This window comes from Equus quagga, chromosome 3 (genome assembly GCF_021613505.1).
Source record: "Equus quagga isolate Etosha38 chromosome 3, UCLA_HA_Equagga_1.0, whole genome shotgun sequence".
Taxonomy (NCBI): domain Eukaryota; kingdom Metazoa; phylum Chordata; class Mammalia; order Perissodactyla; family Equidae; genus Equus; species Equus quagga.
The window spans coordinates 60,644,612-60,659,842 of NC_060269.1; the positions used below are offsets into that span (position 1 = coordinate 60,644,612).

General features: G+C 39.3%; 1 long non-coding RNA gene across 1 annotated transcript; it reads left to right on the forward strand.

The window, feature by feature from the left end:
- The first annotated feature begins 373 nt into the window (after positions 1–373).
- Positions 374–12,078, forward strand: LOC124236722 (uncharacterized). Its single transcript, XR_006887855.1, has 3 exons — positions 374–499; positions 615–751; positions 11,879–12,078. It is a non-coding gene; the product is annotated as an uncharacterized LOC124236722 (long non-coding RNA).
- Positions 12,079–15,231: the final 3,153 nt, after the last annotated feature.

Here is a 15,231-nt window from a genome sequence, read left to right on the forward strand (position 1 = left end):
GGGCCTGAGGTTGACAGGAAACAAACCTAAGGAGTCATTGCTCATGGGGAGAAACGCTGACTTCACGGCATCTTTGCCCCAAGTCTCAGGCACTAGACCTGCCTTTCTGATGAGTGAGGATGCCTGCTCTGTGGTATTTGTTTAGGTTGTGCAAGTGTCCTCTGAGGGTAGAAATAATAGTAATGGCAGTACTACTCTTCCTAGTATGGCAATAAAAAATAACTGATTTTCAAGGCACTTGCTCGTGTAGCATTTTCTGGGCTTCTCACCAGAGGAGCAGCAGGCAGATTATATAATAATAAGATATAATGGAGACAATTGAGCTCAGAGAGGTTAGGAATGTGCCTGTGGTCCAGTCACACAGCAAGGAAGGGTTGGAGCCATGTTGGGTTCCAGATCAACTGATTCCTAATCCAGGAATAAAGAAATCAATGGATTCTTAGAATTGGAAGAGACCTCAAATTCCAATCTCCTGCCCGGAGCAGGAATCCCCTGCCAGGTGATTATCCATACCCTGTTTGAATACTCCCGGTGATAGGGAGCCCATCCTTCTACATGGCATGGATGTACAGCTCTACTGGCCGCCACGCTTCCCTGCCCCCCACATGACCCAGGGTTGCGGGGCCGTGCCAGGCACACAGAAAGAAACAGGGAGCGGCAGCTGTGGCATGATTTGAGGAGCCGGGAGAAGCAGATGACTCTTGACAGGCCTGCTGAGGAATTCTCTCTTCTCATGCCTAGCACTGTTAGGGTAAGTCTTGCCTGTGGAGTCAGCATCTCCCCAAGGCAGTTCTTAATAATAAGAATAAACACAATGCTTTGATGTTTTAACCTATCTCCCACTTCCCAGTCTACCGGAATCCTTACAACAGTCTCTGCAAGGGGAGGAGACAAAGTACAAATTATTACTTATTTCCAAACATAGACCAGGAAACTGAAACAGAAAAGGTGAGTGATTACCAGAAATCAAAGAGCAAACATATGGTGGCACAGGAACTAGAGAGATGAAGGCCTGGGAAAAAGGGGAAAACATTCGGGAAAAATGAGTATTTTTCCTTTCCAAGAATTTTTAGTTATGAATATTTTTGTAAGTGATGAATAAGGTGTCTATTATTGTTATCTGTCTTTGCACTCTTCCTCTGCCAAATAAATTGCAGAAACTATGTCACAGGAAGATTTTAGTGTAAAACTCCCCGTGGTGTCAGATCATTAAAATTCCTGAAGAGTGAGCTGAACAGTACAAGACATCGGTGTAGAAGCACGGGCCACGCCTTCGTTCTCCAGAGGGGTTTGTTGTTTTCGCCAGAGGACTGGCTTGTTCCCATGTAGCTTCCCTTTATGGAGTTTTAAAAAACTATTATGGTAAAATAGATAAAACATAAAATTTACCGTCTTAATCATTTTTAAATGTACAGTTCAGTGGCGCTAAGTACATTCACATTGCTGTGCAGCCATTGCCACAATCCATTGCTAGCACTTTTTTCATCTTCCCAACTGAAACTCTGTCCCCGTGAAGCAACAACTCCCCATTTTTCCTCCCCTCAGCCCCTGGCACCCACCATTCTATTTTCTGCCTCTGTGATTTTGACTATTCTAAGTACCCCATATAAGAGGAATCATATAGTATTTGTCCTTTTGTGACTGGCTTATTTCACTTAGCATAATGTCCTCAAGGTTCATCCATGTTGTAGCATGTGTCAGAATCTCCTTCCTTTTTATGGCTGAATAATATTCCATTGTACATGTATACCACTTTTGTTTACCATTCATCTGTGGATGGACATTTTGGTTATTGTGAGTAATGCTGCTGTGAACATAGGTGTGCAAATATCTACTCTAGTTCCTGCTTTCAGTTCTTTTGGGTATATACCTAGAAGTGGAATTGCTGGGTCATATAGACCAGTCTATGTTTAATTTTTTGAGGAACCACCATACTGTTTTCTACCCCTTATGGAGTTTTGATCTAAAATTTGGACAGGAGGTCTCCATCATTCTAAGTAACAAAGAACTGGAAGCAGCAACATCCACTTATCCCAACTGGGGTTCTATAGGAACAGATTGCCCTGCCTGCTGAAGTGTTGTAAACGAGAATGATTTTTTGATAGGGAAGAAGGTGGAAGATGAGGTTCTCTTGGAAATTACATTGGTGTAGAGAGATCACTCACTTCTTTATTATAAGATCAAGGCGATAACTCCTGGCATCAAGGTGCGGTAACCAGAGCACCTGTATTCAAATTTCAGCTCGGACATCTTGCCTCAGTCTTCTACACGTGACCACAAGAATCTGGGGGTCTCACAGCATCACTGTTGGGGCCAGCAATGTCAAGGAAAGAAACACAAGTCATAGGTAGCACATTTTGTGTTCAGAAATTGAAATGTTAAAAATAATCATGGGAACATTAAGAAACTTCACATATTTCCATTTCTCCATACATTTATGAAATTTTTTGTGAGGTAGAGGGAAGCCTGTTTTCATCTTCTGTGGTCTCAAACTTTCCAGATCTTTTACATATTTTGGGGAACCTGAAACTCTGCTGTCCTGAGGCCTAGTTTGGGGCTCTGTGGATCCAGCCCAGGCCAGTGCCAGCCTTTCCTGGGAGGGATGGGAGCCCTCGGCCCCTCACTGCCCAGGGCATCCAGGTGCACTTTGGGTGTAGTTGGCAAAGCCACCTGCCAGCTACACCTTAGTGTGCTTGTCAGCGAAGGCTGGTTGTTGTATATGCTCCACGCTTCTTCCATTTAGTCGGAGGGTATGCCCCCGAGATCATGAGGGCGATGTAAGCACTGATAAAATCAGCCGGAACTCTCTAAAATTCACTCAAAATCCACGCCAGGGAGAGGGCCAGAGAGAGACTTTGTAGGACCACCTGTTTTAGGTCTGCGCTCCCTGTTCTTTAAGCAGACGTACACACACACACACGCACACTTTTTACTGGTTTTTATTATCGAAGTGTTACATATTCACCGCTAAAATTCGAAGTACTGTAGAAAGTAGAAAGTGACACTCTTTCTCACCACCTGCCCCTCCCTCACCAGATAATTCTTAAACTCTGACTTTCTATCTGAAGACTGTCCTTTTTCTGGGATGTTTGCCATTAACATGTGATTAAGAGTCAATCCTCAGAAATTGCATTTCTTCCTCTTGTGTAGGCAAATTAATTAACATCTTTAAGTGTCAATTTTCAAATCTGTAAAATGGGCATTATAATAGTTCTTATCTTATAGGGTTACCGTGAAGCTTAAATGAGACGGGAATCACTAAGTGTGATGCTTGTTACTAAAAGAAATAAGTAAAGCTATTATTAATACTATTAGCCGTGGGCCGAATAGCAGCCTGGTGTTCAGTCCAGTGATCCTGCTCTGGCTACCTATGTCACCCCTGTCCAGGGCAGGAAATCTGTGGGCAGCTGCCAGATATGTTGGCCAGAGGTCCACAAACCCCTCCAGACCCAGGAGCTCATGGCTGTGCCATTCTTGGCAGGCAGCTCCTCCCATTCTGGTGACATTACTGCTTGTAAGAGCATGCCCTTGGGACCAGGAGGCCCTAAGGTGACTAACTCCTGGTGAGGGTGGGCACTTTCTTTGGGCCTGAGTCTCCAGAAGAGCTCGTTGATTCTAGAATTACCTGAAGTCCTTGTGGCTTGGGCAGAGGTGAGGACAATTTGAAAACATGTGGCCTGCTGGGCCAGATTCTGACTTAACTCTGCGTTTCAGCCTTGTTCTGACCTTTCTCTCTCCTCCAGCCTGTCAGGCTTCAATTTTTTAAAAACATTGGAATATAATTCACTCTTTTAAAATGTACAGTTCGGTGGTTTTTAGTATATTCACAAGCCTGTGCAACCATCAGCACTATCTAAATCCAGAATATTTCCATCACTTGGGCTGCAATGTGATTTGATTCCATAGATGGGGTCTTGTTAGTCTAACTCGGTTCTAGCTTGATCTTCTGGGTCTGCACCTCCAACTTGGTCACACTTGCTCCTCTTGTTCTGCGCATTGACCTGGTGAATCAGGACTGTCCCTCTGAACGGCGACTGTTGTTCAAGTTATCATTGGGGACCAGGACTACATTGAGCATTGGTGTGCATTTTCTCATATCCTTTTATCTAATTTCACAGAAGGGCTCTGAACTCAGGTCTTTTAGCTTCAACCCTGACATTCGTCTCGCTGTGCCAGCTGGCTTGGAACGCTCGTTGTGCCTCTCCTCAGGTTCCGGATATGCTCCTCATGCTCTCTGCTAAATAATGCCAACAGCCAGTTGTGTAGAGTTTACCACGTGTTCAAAGCTGTGCTCCCTTTTGACCCTCCTGTTAACCTTGTGTGTCCAAGAGGCAAAATACTCTCCCTCTTTGAAAGTGCTTCTGGGAGTCTCCCCACGCTAGATTCCTGGCCCTCCAGTCACTTCAGGGACCAGTTCAGGATTTCATTCTTCACACTTTGCTAACGTCCTGTTGAGATCAATGTCTTTTCATAAACTAGAGGTTCAATGTGTGCATATTTGCATCTCCTATCTCTTGATATTTGTATATAAATTGTGCGTTTGGGTCTGTCTTGTTTCTTCTTTTGGAACACAAGGTTTGCAGGGTCAGGGATCATGTGGCAATTTCCCTTTTAAGAGTGGAGAGGACTTTTTTGGAGGGCTGGTCCCAGCACTTGGCCTCTCTCCTACCTTCTTCAAGTGGAGGAATCTCTTTCCTTTGGTACATCTGTTCCTCATGGCTTATTGGAACGAGGGTCCCAAGTTGTCCAATTTGAAGATGCACTCGGAATTTTCCTGAGACTTTCCAGCTGGGGCTAATGATGAAAAAGCCCTCTGTCTATTGGGGTTCCAAAGTCTGTAGGATGTGTGTCTTCAGGCTTCACACGTGGGAGAGAGCCTGCTGGGTAATGAGGACCCTGATGACATATTTTGACCCTCTAAGGTCAATTATGCCTTTATTCAGCCAATCTGAATTATTTTAGACACTTCCAATGAAAGAGTAGTAACACAGGGCTGCACACACTGATTGGCCCCTATAAATGAGGAGACTGTGGACTTGAATAAACTGATTCTCCTCTCTTCTTACAGTTTGACAATTTATATCAAATTCTAAATAATCAAGCCTTCCTTTGATATCACGTGTTTTAAAAGGAAGAAGGTGCAATTACTGTTCTCATCCCTGACCATCATCCATATGTCATTAAAATGTGAGGAAAAGACTGACAACAGCCGAATTATCTCCCTTTACAGGCTTTACTCATAGGAAAGTCTCTTGGCTGCTAATTTACCACGGATTTGCATATATGTGCAAATATATATACATATACACAGGAAGATGCAAAGACAGCACAGAGATTCCATGGACTCTTTACCCAGTTTCTGTCAATGATCACACCTTACATAATTATAGTACAGTATCAAAACCAGGAAATTGGCATGATGCAGTGTGTGTATATAGTTCTATATCATTTTATCGTATATAGATTCATGTAACCACCACTGCAGTCAAAATACGGAACTATTCCTTCATCACAAAGATCCCCCTTTGTCCTTTAGAGTCACACCCATCTCTCTCCCTCCCAACATCCCTAATCCCTGGTAACCACCAATTTCCTCCATTTTTGTAATTTAGTTATTTTGAGACTGTTACATAAACAGAATCATACTGTACGTGACCTTGTGAGATTGGCTTTTTAAAAATCAGGATAACTTCCTTGAGATCCATCCAAGTTGTTGCATGCATCTTTAGACCATTTCTTTTCATTGCTGAGTAGAATCCCATGGTACGGAGGCACCACTGTATATTTAACCATTAAGCTATTGAGGGACATTTTTGTTGTTTCCATTTCTTGGCTATTACAAATGAAATTGCTAAAACTAATTGTGTACAGGTTTTTGTGTGGACATACGTTTTCATGTCTCTGGGACAAATGCTCAGGAGTGTGATTACTGGGTCATATGGTAAGTATATGTTTAGTTTTGCGAGAAACTGCCTAACCATCTTCCAGCATGGTGGTACCATTTTACATTCCGTCAGCAATGTGTGAGAGATCTAGTTTTTCTGCATCTTTGCCTGCATTTGGTATTGTCATTATTTTTTATTTTAGCTATTCTGATAGGTGTGCAGTGATATTTATCATCCTCTTAATTTGCATTTCCAGGACAGCTAGTGATGTTGAAAATCTTTTCGTATGCTTATTTGCCATGTGTATTTCCTCTTCGGTGAAATGTCTCTTCATGTCTTTTGCCCATTTTCTAAATGAGTTGTTTTTTTCACTGTTGAGCTTTGAGAGTTCTTTATATATTCTAGACATGAATCTTCTGTCAGATATGTAGTTTGCAGGTTTTGTCTCTAACTTATCTTTTAATCTTCTTAAGAAAGTCTTTCACAGAGAGAAATTTTTAATTTTTATGAAGTCCAATTTATTGGTTTTTCTTTTAAGGATCATATTTTTAAAATTTTATTGAGGTCATATTGGTTTATAGCATTGTAATAATTGTAATTTCAGGTGTACATTATTATGGATCAGTTTCTGTATAGACTGCATCGTGCTCACCACCAATAGTCTAGTTTTTATCCTTCACCAAACATTATGGATCATACTTTCAGTGTCATGTCTAAAAAAGCTTCACCAGGCCCTGGGTTCTGAAGATTTTCTCTTGTGTTTTCTCCTAAAAGTTTTATACCTATACATTTTACATTTAAATCTGTAGCCATTTTGAGTTAGTTTTGTATAAAGTATGAGTTTGGTTCAAAGTTTATTTATTTGTTTTAAATATAGATATCCGTTTTCTCCAGCACCATTTGTTGAAAAGACTGTACTTTCTCCATCGAATTGCTTTTGCACCTTTGTCAAAAATCAGCTGGCTGTACTCGTGTGAGTCCATTTCCGGGTTCTCCATTCTAGTCCATTGATTTTTGCGTCTATTTCTCTGCTAGTCCCATACTACACAGTCTTGGTTATTATAGCTATATGTTAAATCTCGAAATCAGGTAGAGTGATTCCTCCCACTTTACTCTGCTTTTTCAGAATTATTTTAGCTATTCTACTTATTTTACCTTTCTACATAAAGTTTAAAATAATCTTATCTGCAGCTACAAAAAGTCTTACTGAGACTTTCACAGGAATTGCATTAAACCTCTATATGAATTTTGGGAGAATTGACATCTTTACTCTGTTGAGTCTCCCAATCCAAGGACATGATATGTCTCTCCATTTATTTAAATCTTCTTTGATTTCTTTCACCAATGTTTTGTAATTTTTAGTGTACAGTCGTATACATGTTTTATTAGACTTACTCTTAAATATTTAATTTTCTTGCTCAAGTGTAAGTAGTATTGTACTTTTAATTTCAGTTTCCGCATGTTCATGGCTAGTATACAAAACTGTAGCTGACTGTTGATCTTGTATCCTGTAACCTTGCTGAATGCCAGGTTCTAGAAGTTTTTTTGGTAGATTCCTAGGGGTTGTCTATGTAGATAATCATGTCATCTGCAAATAGGTGTGCTTTTATTCTTCCTTTCTTTAGCCTATTAGTATAGTGGATTACATTGATTGATTTTCAAATATGGAACTATATTTGCATCCCTGGAAAAAAATCTCACTAGTCATGGTGTATAGTTCTTTTTATATATTGCTGTTTTCTATTTGCTAACATTTTGTTAAGGATTTTGCATCTATATAAATGAGAGATATTAGTCTGTAGTGTTATTTGGTGTATTTCTCAGTCTTGTTTTGGTATCAGAGTAATACTAGGCTCATAAAATGCATTGGGAAATATTCCCTTCATTTCTATTTTCTGGAAGAGATTGTGTAGAATTGGTCCTATTTCTTCATATTCATAACATTTGGTAGAATTCTTCAATAAAATCATCTGGGCCTGGATATTTCTTTTTTGGAAATTTGAATTACAAATTCAATTTTTTAAAGAGTTATAGCCAATTCAAGTGGTCTATTTCATATTAAGTAAGTTGCAGTAGTTTGCACTTTTTGAGGACCTCGTCCATTTCATTTACGTTGTCAAACTCGCATGTGTAGAATTGATCATAGTGTTCCCTTGTGATTCTTTGCTGTCTGCAGGGTCTGCAACGATATCTTTGTTTCATTTCTGATCTCGGTAATTTGTATTTTCTCTCTCTTTTAAATTTTCAGTTTTGATAGAGTTTTGTCAATTTTACTGATCTTTTCAAAGAACCAGCTTTTCGTTTCATTGTTTTTTTCTATTATTTTTCTATTTTTGATTTCATTGATATTTACTCTTGCTTTTATTGTTTCCTTCTTTCTACTTGATTGGATTTATTTTGCTCTTATTTTTCTACCTTCTTGAGGTGGGAGCTTAGATTTTTGGTTTGAGACTTTTCCTCTTTTCTAATATAAGCATTTAGTGTCATAAATTTCCTTCTCAGCACTTCTTTAGTATGTCCCTCAATTTTTTTTAACGTTGTACTTTTCATTTTCATTCAGTTCAATGTTTTTTGTGATTTTCCTTGAGACTTCCTCTTTGAACTGTGGATTATTTAGAAGTGCGTTGTTTAGTTTCCAAGCATGTAGAGATTTTTCCATTTATTCTTCTGCTGTTATTTCTTGTTTGATTTCATTGTGGTGGGAGAACACACTCTGGATGTTGTCAATTCGTTTAAATTTGCTGACGTTTGTCTTATAACCCAGGATATAGTCTATATTGGTTCCATGGACATTTGAAAAAAATGTGCATTTTGCTGTTGTTGGGTGGAGTGTTGTACAGCTGTTGATTATATCCTCTTGGTTGATGGTGTTCCTATGGTGTTTTTGAATGTATCTCTTTGTACAGCTTTTTTAGTGGATGCATAGATATTACATTATATGTACATAAATCATCACTGTCTACTGGTACCAACATTTTACTAGTTTGAGTGAAATATAGAAAACTTACTTCCCTTTATGTTCCTTTACTCTCTCCACATTGTATCTTACATACATTAAGTAACGTACAATGTCATGTCTACATACATTGAGAACCACATCAGTGTTATAATTGTTGCTTCAACTGCCAAGTATAATTTTAAAAACTCCAGAAGAGAAGGAAGATCTATTGTATTTACTCATATTTTCCTATTTATGTTGTTCTTTCTTCCATCCTGATGTTCTAAAATTCCTTCTTTTACCATTTCTTTTCTGTTTAGAGAACATTTTTTAGCCATTATTTTAAAATAGGTCTTTGGCAACAAATTCTCTTAGTTTTCCTTCATCTGAGAATGCATTGATTTACCCTCATTCCTCATAGATATTTTTGCTGGATATAGAATTCCGAGGAGACAATTTTTTTCCTTTATCACTTAGAAACTGTTATGCCACATTTTTTTGGCCTCCATGGTTTCTCCTGAGAAATCTACTGTCATTCCAATTGTTTCTTCCCCATAGGTGAGCTGCTGTTTTTCTCTCACTACTGTCAAGATTTTTTTTCTCTGTCTTTGTTTTTCCATACTTTGACTATGATGAATTTTGTCATGAGTTTCTTTAGATTTATCCTGTTTGAGGTTCACTCAGCTTTTTGAATCTCTAAGTTTATGTCTTTTGCCAAATTTGGAAATTTTCAATCTTTTTGTGGTTGTTGTTGAATACTTTTTCAGCCTTGCCCTCTTCTCCGCTCTTTTCAAGTTCACTGAGTCTTATCTCAGTGCTCTCCATTCTGCTATTGAGCCCATCTACAGAATTTTTAATTTTTGTTAATGTATTTTATAGTCCAAAAATTTCCTGTTGGTTCTTCTTTATCTTCTCTTCTCTTTCCTTGCTAAGAGTTTCTGCTTTTTCATTTGTTTCAAGTGTGTTTGTAATTGCTTGTTGAAGCTTTTCTTTTATGGCTGCTATACAATCTTTGTCAGATAATTCTAACATCTGTGTCATCTTGTTGATTGTCTTTCCTTATCAAGTTGAGTTTTTCCTGGTTCTCAGTATAATGAGTGATTTTCAGTTGAAATCTTGACATTTTCCACACTATATTAAAAGATTGGATTTTACTTAAATCTTTTGTTATAGTAGATTTCTGACACTACTGGGAGTTCAGCCTTCCCACTACTCCTCTACTAATGCTGTCCTGTCTGGATCATCAGAGGTGTCTTGTTACAACTTTCCATGTGGCCTCCACTTACACCACAAGAAGAAGGGTGGCTTTGTTATCAATGTGTGGTGGTGAAAGTCCTGACTCCGTTGGGCTTCCTCTGACACCATCCCAGCAGACAGTATTGTTGCCTCATTACTACTGGGTGAAGTTGTGAGTCCTGGCTTCCTATGTGGTCTTCAGTGACAATGCAGAGTGGAGGCCTCATCAAAAATTTAGACTCTATTGAGGGAGAAAAAAACGGTAGAATAAAAGGAGAAGCACAGTGTTGTCTTAGATGGGAAGCTTCAATATTGAAACATACATTGATATTTTTTAGTATTTCACAAATTTACCTTAAAATTTGTTTGAAACAATGAAAGAAGAGTAATCATAGAGAACTTGACCACCAAATATTAAAATATATTATGAAGCTATAATCAAAGCAATGTGGCATTGAAGAAATAATATGTAGACGGATTAATGGAACAGGAATAGGTAGTCCAGAAATACACATAGGAATTTACTACATTATAAATGTGGCATTTCAGAAAAAACAGATTACTCAATAAATAGGGTTTGGACAACTGGCTAACCATTTGCAAACAAAGTATAATGAGAAATGTTATCTCATACTGTGTAAATAAATAAATTTTAGTTGGATCAAATATATAATTAAAAAAAAAGATGGAAAAAAAGCCAGCCCTGATGGCCTCATGGTTAAAGTTCAGTGTGTTCTGCTCCATTGGCCTGGGTTTGTTTCCCAGGCATGGAACCACACCATCCATCTGTCAGTAGCCATGCTGTGGCAGCAGCTCACATAGAAGAACTAGAAGGACTTACAACTAGAATACACAATTGTGCACTGGGGTTTTGGGAGGGAAAAAAAGAGGAAGATTGGAAACACATGTTAGCTCAGGTGAATATTTCCCAGCAAAAAAAAAAAGAAACCATAACATTTGTAGAAAAAATATACTGAACATTTATGTAATTTCGGGGTAGGAAAGACCATTCTACGCGTGATACTGAAGGTAAAAACTATAAGGAAAACATTTACAGATTTAACTGGATAAAAATTTAAAACTCTGTATGGCAAAAATTACTATGAGACATTGGAAGAAGTTATTTGAAACTTACATGTCAGACAAGAGTCAACATTTTTAATATATAGAAAGTTCTTACAAATCAATAAGAATAAGACAAAGCTCCAGTAGAAAATTAGATGAAGGATATGAAAAGACATTTCCCACAAAAAGGAAATAAAAATTGCCAATTAACCTGAAAAAAGTTAAACTTCACTAATAATCCATGTAAATGCAAATTAAAACATAAATGAGATACCATTTTTGTTAATGGGAGTAACAAAGATGAAAGACGGTCAATGTGGCTGGAGAGCAGAGTAAAGTGGGAGAAGATTGGATCAAGATGAACCTGGAGAGATAAACACGGGCTAGTTCGTGGCTGTATCAGTCATGGTAAGGATTTTGGGTTTTATCTTCAGAAAAATGGGATATCTTTGAAGAGTTTTAATCAAGAGAATTACATGATCAGATAGCTATTTTGGAAAGCTCTCTTCAGCTAAAGTGTGGTGACTATAGAATGTGCAGAAAGAACAGTTATTTATGCATATATCTATGTTATCTATTTGTGTTGGGAAATGTCTGGAAGGAGACACAGTTAATTCCAATATTTTAACAGTGGTTGTTTTTGGTCATGATACACCTGGTGATTTACATTGTTTTCTTTTTCCTAATCCATACTTTCCAATTTTTCGGCAAAGATTATGTATTACTAACTTATTTTTTTTTATTTTTAAATCAGGGGTGTGTGGAGATGAAAAAGCACAGGATGCAGAATCAGAAGACCCTGTTTAAGACCTGGTTTCCTCGCTCACCTGCTGTGCTGCTGTTGAAAAAGACACCTAGTTCCTCTGAATCCCTCCTCGTAGGGAAAATGTCTCCGTAAATATAAATAAAATAAAGTTTTCCCATTTAAAAATGGGGATGATAATAAATGCTTAACTTCCAGGATTTTCATGAGGATTATATTCATTGCACAACAGAATTAGAAAGTATTTATAAACTACAAACTATATAAATGTTAGTTGAGATGATGATGATTAGTGTGACCCACAGTTAAACAATGTGCGGTGGAGATATCTAAGCAGAGATATCTAAGACACCCGTGTGATTGATTTCAAAGACTAAATGAAGCACCACTGCACCTTTCTGACTGAAGGTGTGAAGGAATTGTTTTGAGCCTGTACACTTTGACAAGGGTTTGTTGGATTCTTTGGGAGAAATTGGGTAGTGTCAAGATTAGGACAAATTTTGGAAGTCTCAAAAAAGATTATTTAGGGGCCGGCCCTGTGGCCAGCTGGTCAAGTTCATGTGCTCCGCTTCGGCAGCCCAGGGTTTCGCTGGTTTGGATCCTGGGAAGGGACCTAGCACCACTCATCAGGCCATGCTGAGGTGGCGTCCCCCATAGCACAAGTGGAAGGACCTACAGCTAGAATATACACTGCGTACTGAGGGGCTTTGGGGAGAAAGAAAAAACAGATTATTTGTCATTTGTAGCAAATATGCCTAAGGAAGCTTCCCTGTCTGAGTTGGTGCCACCCATTCTTTAGACTATGCTTTTTGAACAAATAAAATTATCAGACAGAATTATCAAATAATCTGGCCAGTGGAGAGGATAGCATTGGATAGAGTTGCCAGATAAAACTCAGGATACCCGGTTAAATTTGAACTTCAGATAAACATCCCATACAATAGTTGGGCTATACTTGGACTAAAAATATGATTTGTTGTTTAATTCAAATTTAACTGGGTATCCTTTGTTTTTGTTTGCTAAAATCTGGCAACTCGAGTGATGGAGAGCCTGTTGCAAGGGTTTTGGGTTCAGCGAATGGGGGTGTGTGTTGATGGGGATGGTGTGTAAATGGGGGGATCCTTATACTCGGGGGCTGGTGCTTGGGGCACCACATCATGAAAGTACCCTGTTCCAGAATTTGGATTAGTACATTATGAGAACACAGAGTTAGGAATAAATGAGCATTATACGAAGATTGTGTTTGAAGTGGCTCATGAAGGATGGTGAACTTCTCAGGAATATTATCCATACACATAACATAACATGTTGGACATAACGCCTGCCTGCTCCACCTACCATCCCCATAATGCTTGTTTTATGATTTGTTTTTCTCCAGTCATTTGCGATCACTGGCTCTCTGACGTCTGAGAGCCTCCCTCCAGCAAGCTGGCCTCTGACTAAGCTGGTGGTGACTGAGTCCACAGGCCAAGGCACTGGGCTGCTCTCGGATGAAGGGGAAGGAGCTGGACCACGAGGAGCCAGGATGAGTCAGTACTTTTCTGGGAGTAAAGTCTCCCCTTGGGGAGGTGAATGAACTCTGTTCTCACCCTGCTCCACAACTCACATTTTCCTGGTCACTTGGTGGAGAGTGCATCCTCCCAGCTTCAATGGCTTGTTGTCACAGAATGACTTGTTCCTGAGTGTTGAATAGTGATACCTGAGGGCTCCCCCTACTAATTAAAAAAGCACAAACACAAACATTTAGATTCATATCTATATCTAAGAAAGGTCTGGAAAGATGCTGCAAATTTAGTTAGTTTCTCTGGGAGAATGAGATTAGGAGATTCAGGAGGAAGTGGGGAGGCACTTTTACTTTTTACCTTTTATACAGCTCTGTATGGCTTGGCAAAAAAAAAAAAAAACTTTTACAAAGAGAATGTATGTAATAATTCGTTAATAGACCAGTAACAAAGCAGTAACATCACAGACCAAATTTTAAACTAAAACTCACTCCCAAACACAACTATTTTCATTTTCATTTTTTTTTCTGGTGAGGAGGATTGGCCCCAAGCTAATATCTGTTGCCAATCTTCCTCTTTTTGCTTGAGGAAGATTGTCCGTGAGCTAACGTCTGTGCCAATCTTCCTCTATTTTGTATGTGGGATGCCACCACAGCATGGCCTGATGAGTGGTGTGTAGGTCCATGCCTGGGATCCGAACCCATGAACCTGGGGCCGCCAAAGCAAAGTGCGTGAACTTAACTACTACGCCTCTGGGCCAGCCCCCATTCATTTTGAAATACTGCTTTTCCCAGGCACACATAGGGCACGCAGAATGCACGTAGTCATAGGATGTGTACTATTTTGTATTCTGCTATGTGGCTTCACATTTTATCATAGCCACTTCTCTGCAATGCTGAAAATTCTTAGTAACACTTGTTAGGGCTAGAAGGGTGGACTCAGAGTTACCAGCAACTTGCAGCATGAACTTGACTTCCCTGGGTACTGACCTGACCAGCTGAGGAAGGTGGAGGGGTTCCTCATTTTTTTTTTTTTCACCTGGAAAATGAGGCACTGAAAGTAGGTTCTCTCTGGGGTCCCCTCCACATATCATCTATTACCTCTGTGAAGCACATCATAAATAATGATCATTTGGACATAATTCTTTGTAAATCTTTATATAATCCCTCAGCCTTCCTGTTTTAAGATCACTTGGCGTAATGCAGCTCATTTATCCTCATGATGGATACGTGGTGGTAGATATAATTTTCCCTTTCAGAGATGGAGAAACTGAGTCCAGAGGTGTGGGATGATTTACCACAGCATTGGCCTCTTATCAGGGCAGCCCTGGGTTTGGGCTTCGCCATGTTCTGGGTGATGGATAGCAGAAGAGGTCTCCACGGAGTAGACAACTTGAGGCGGCTTAGGTATGATTATTAAGTAGATCCATCATTTTCCTGCCACCTCCCTTTTTATCTCCTTTGGATTCCAAGTCACTGTTTCTCTGTGGCATTTCTTTGAGACATATTCATGAATAAATCCTGGAAACCAACACATACACAGACATACACACACACACACACACACACACACACGACAATTTGGTCACACCTATAAGGCAGATAAAGCTGAAGGGAGCCTGCAAAAGGATCTGGAGATAAAAAGTCCGGTATCTGGGCAGGTAACACCCAATTACAACAGAGCAGTGTTGACTTACACTTTTCCTTATCGGGGAATCAGGTATTCGTGTAACTCAGAAAAGGGTTTGATGGATGCTACTTCATTGGAGTTTCTAGCCAAAGGACAGGTTTGGTTAAACAAAATATATATTCTCCTTATCTACAGTGGCAACTATCATGCAAC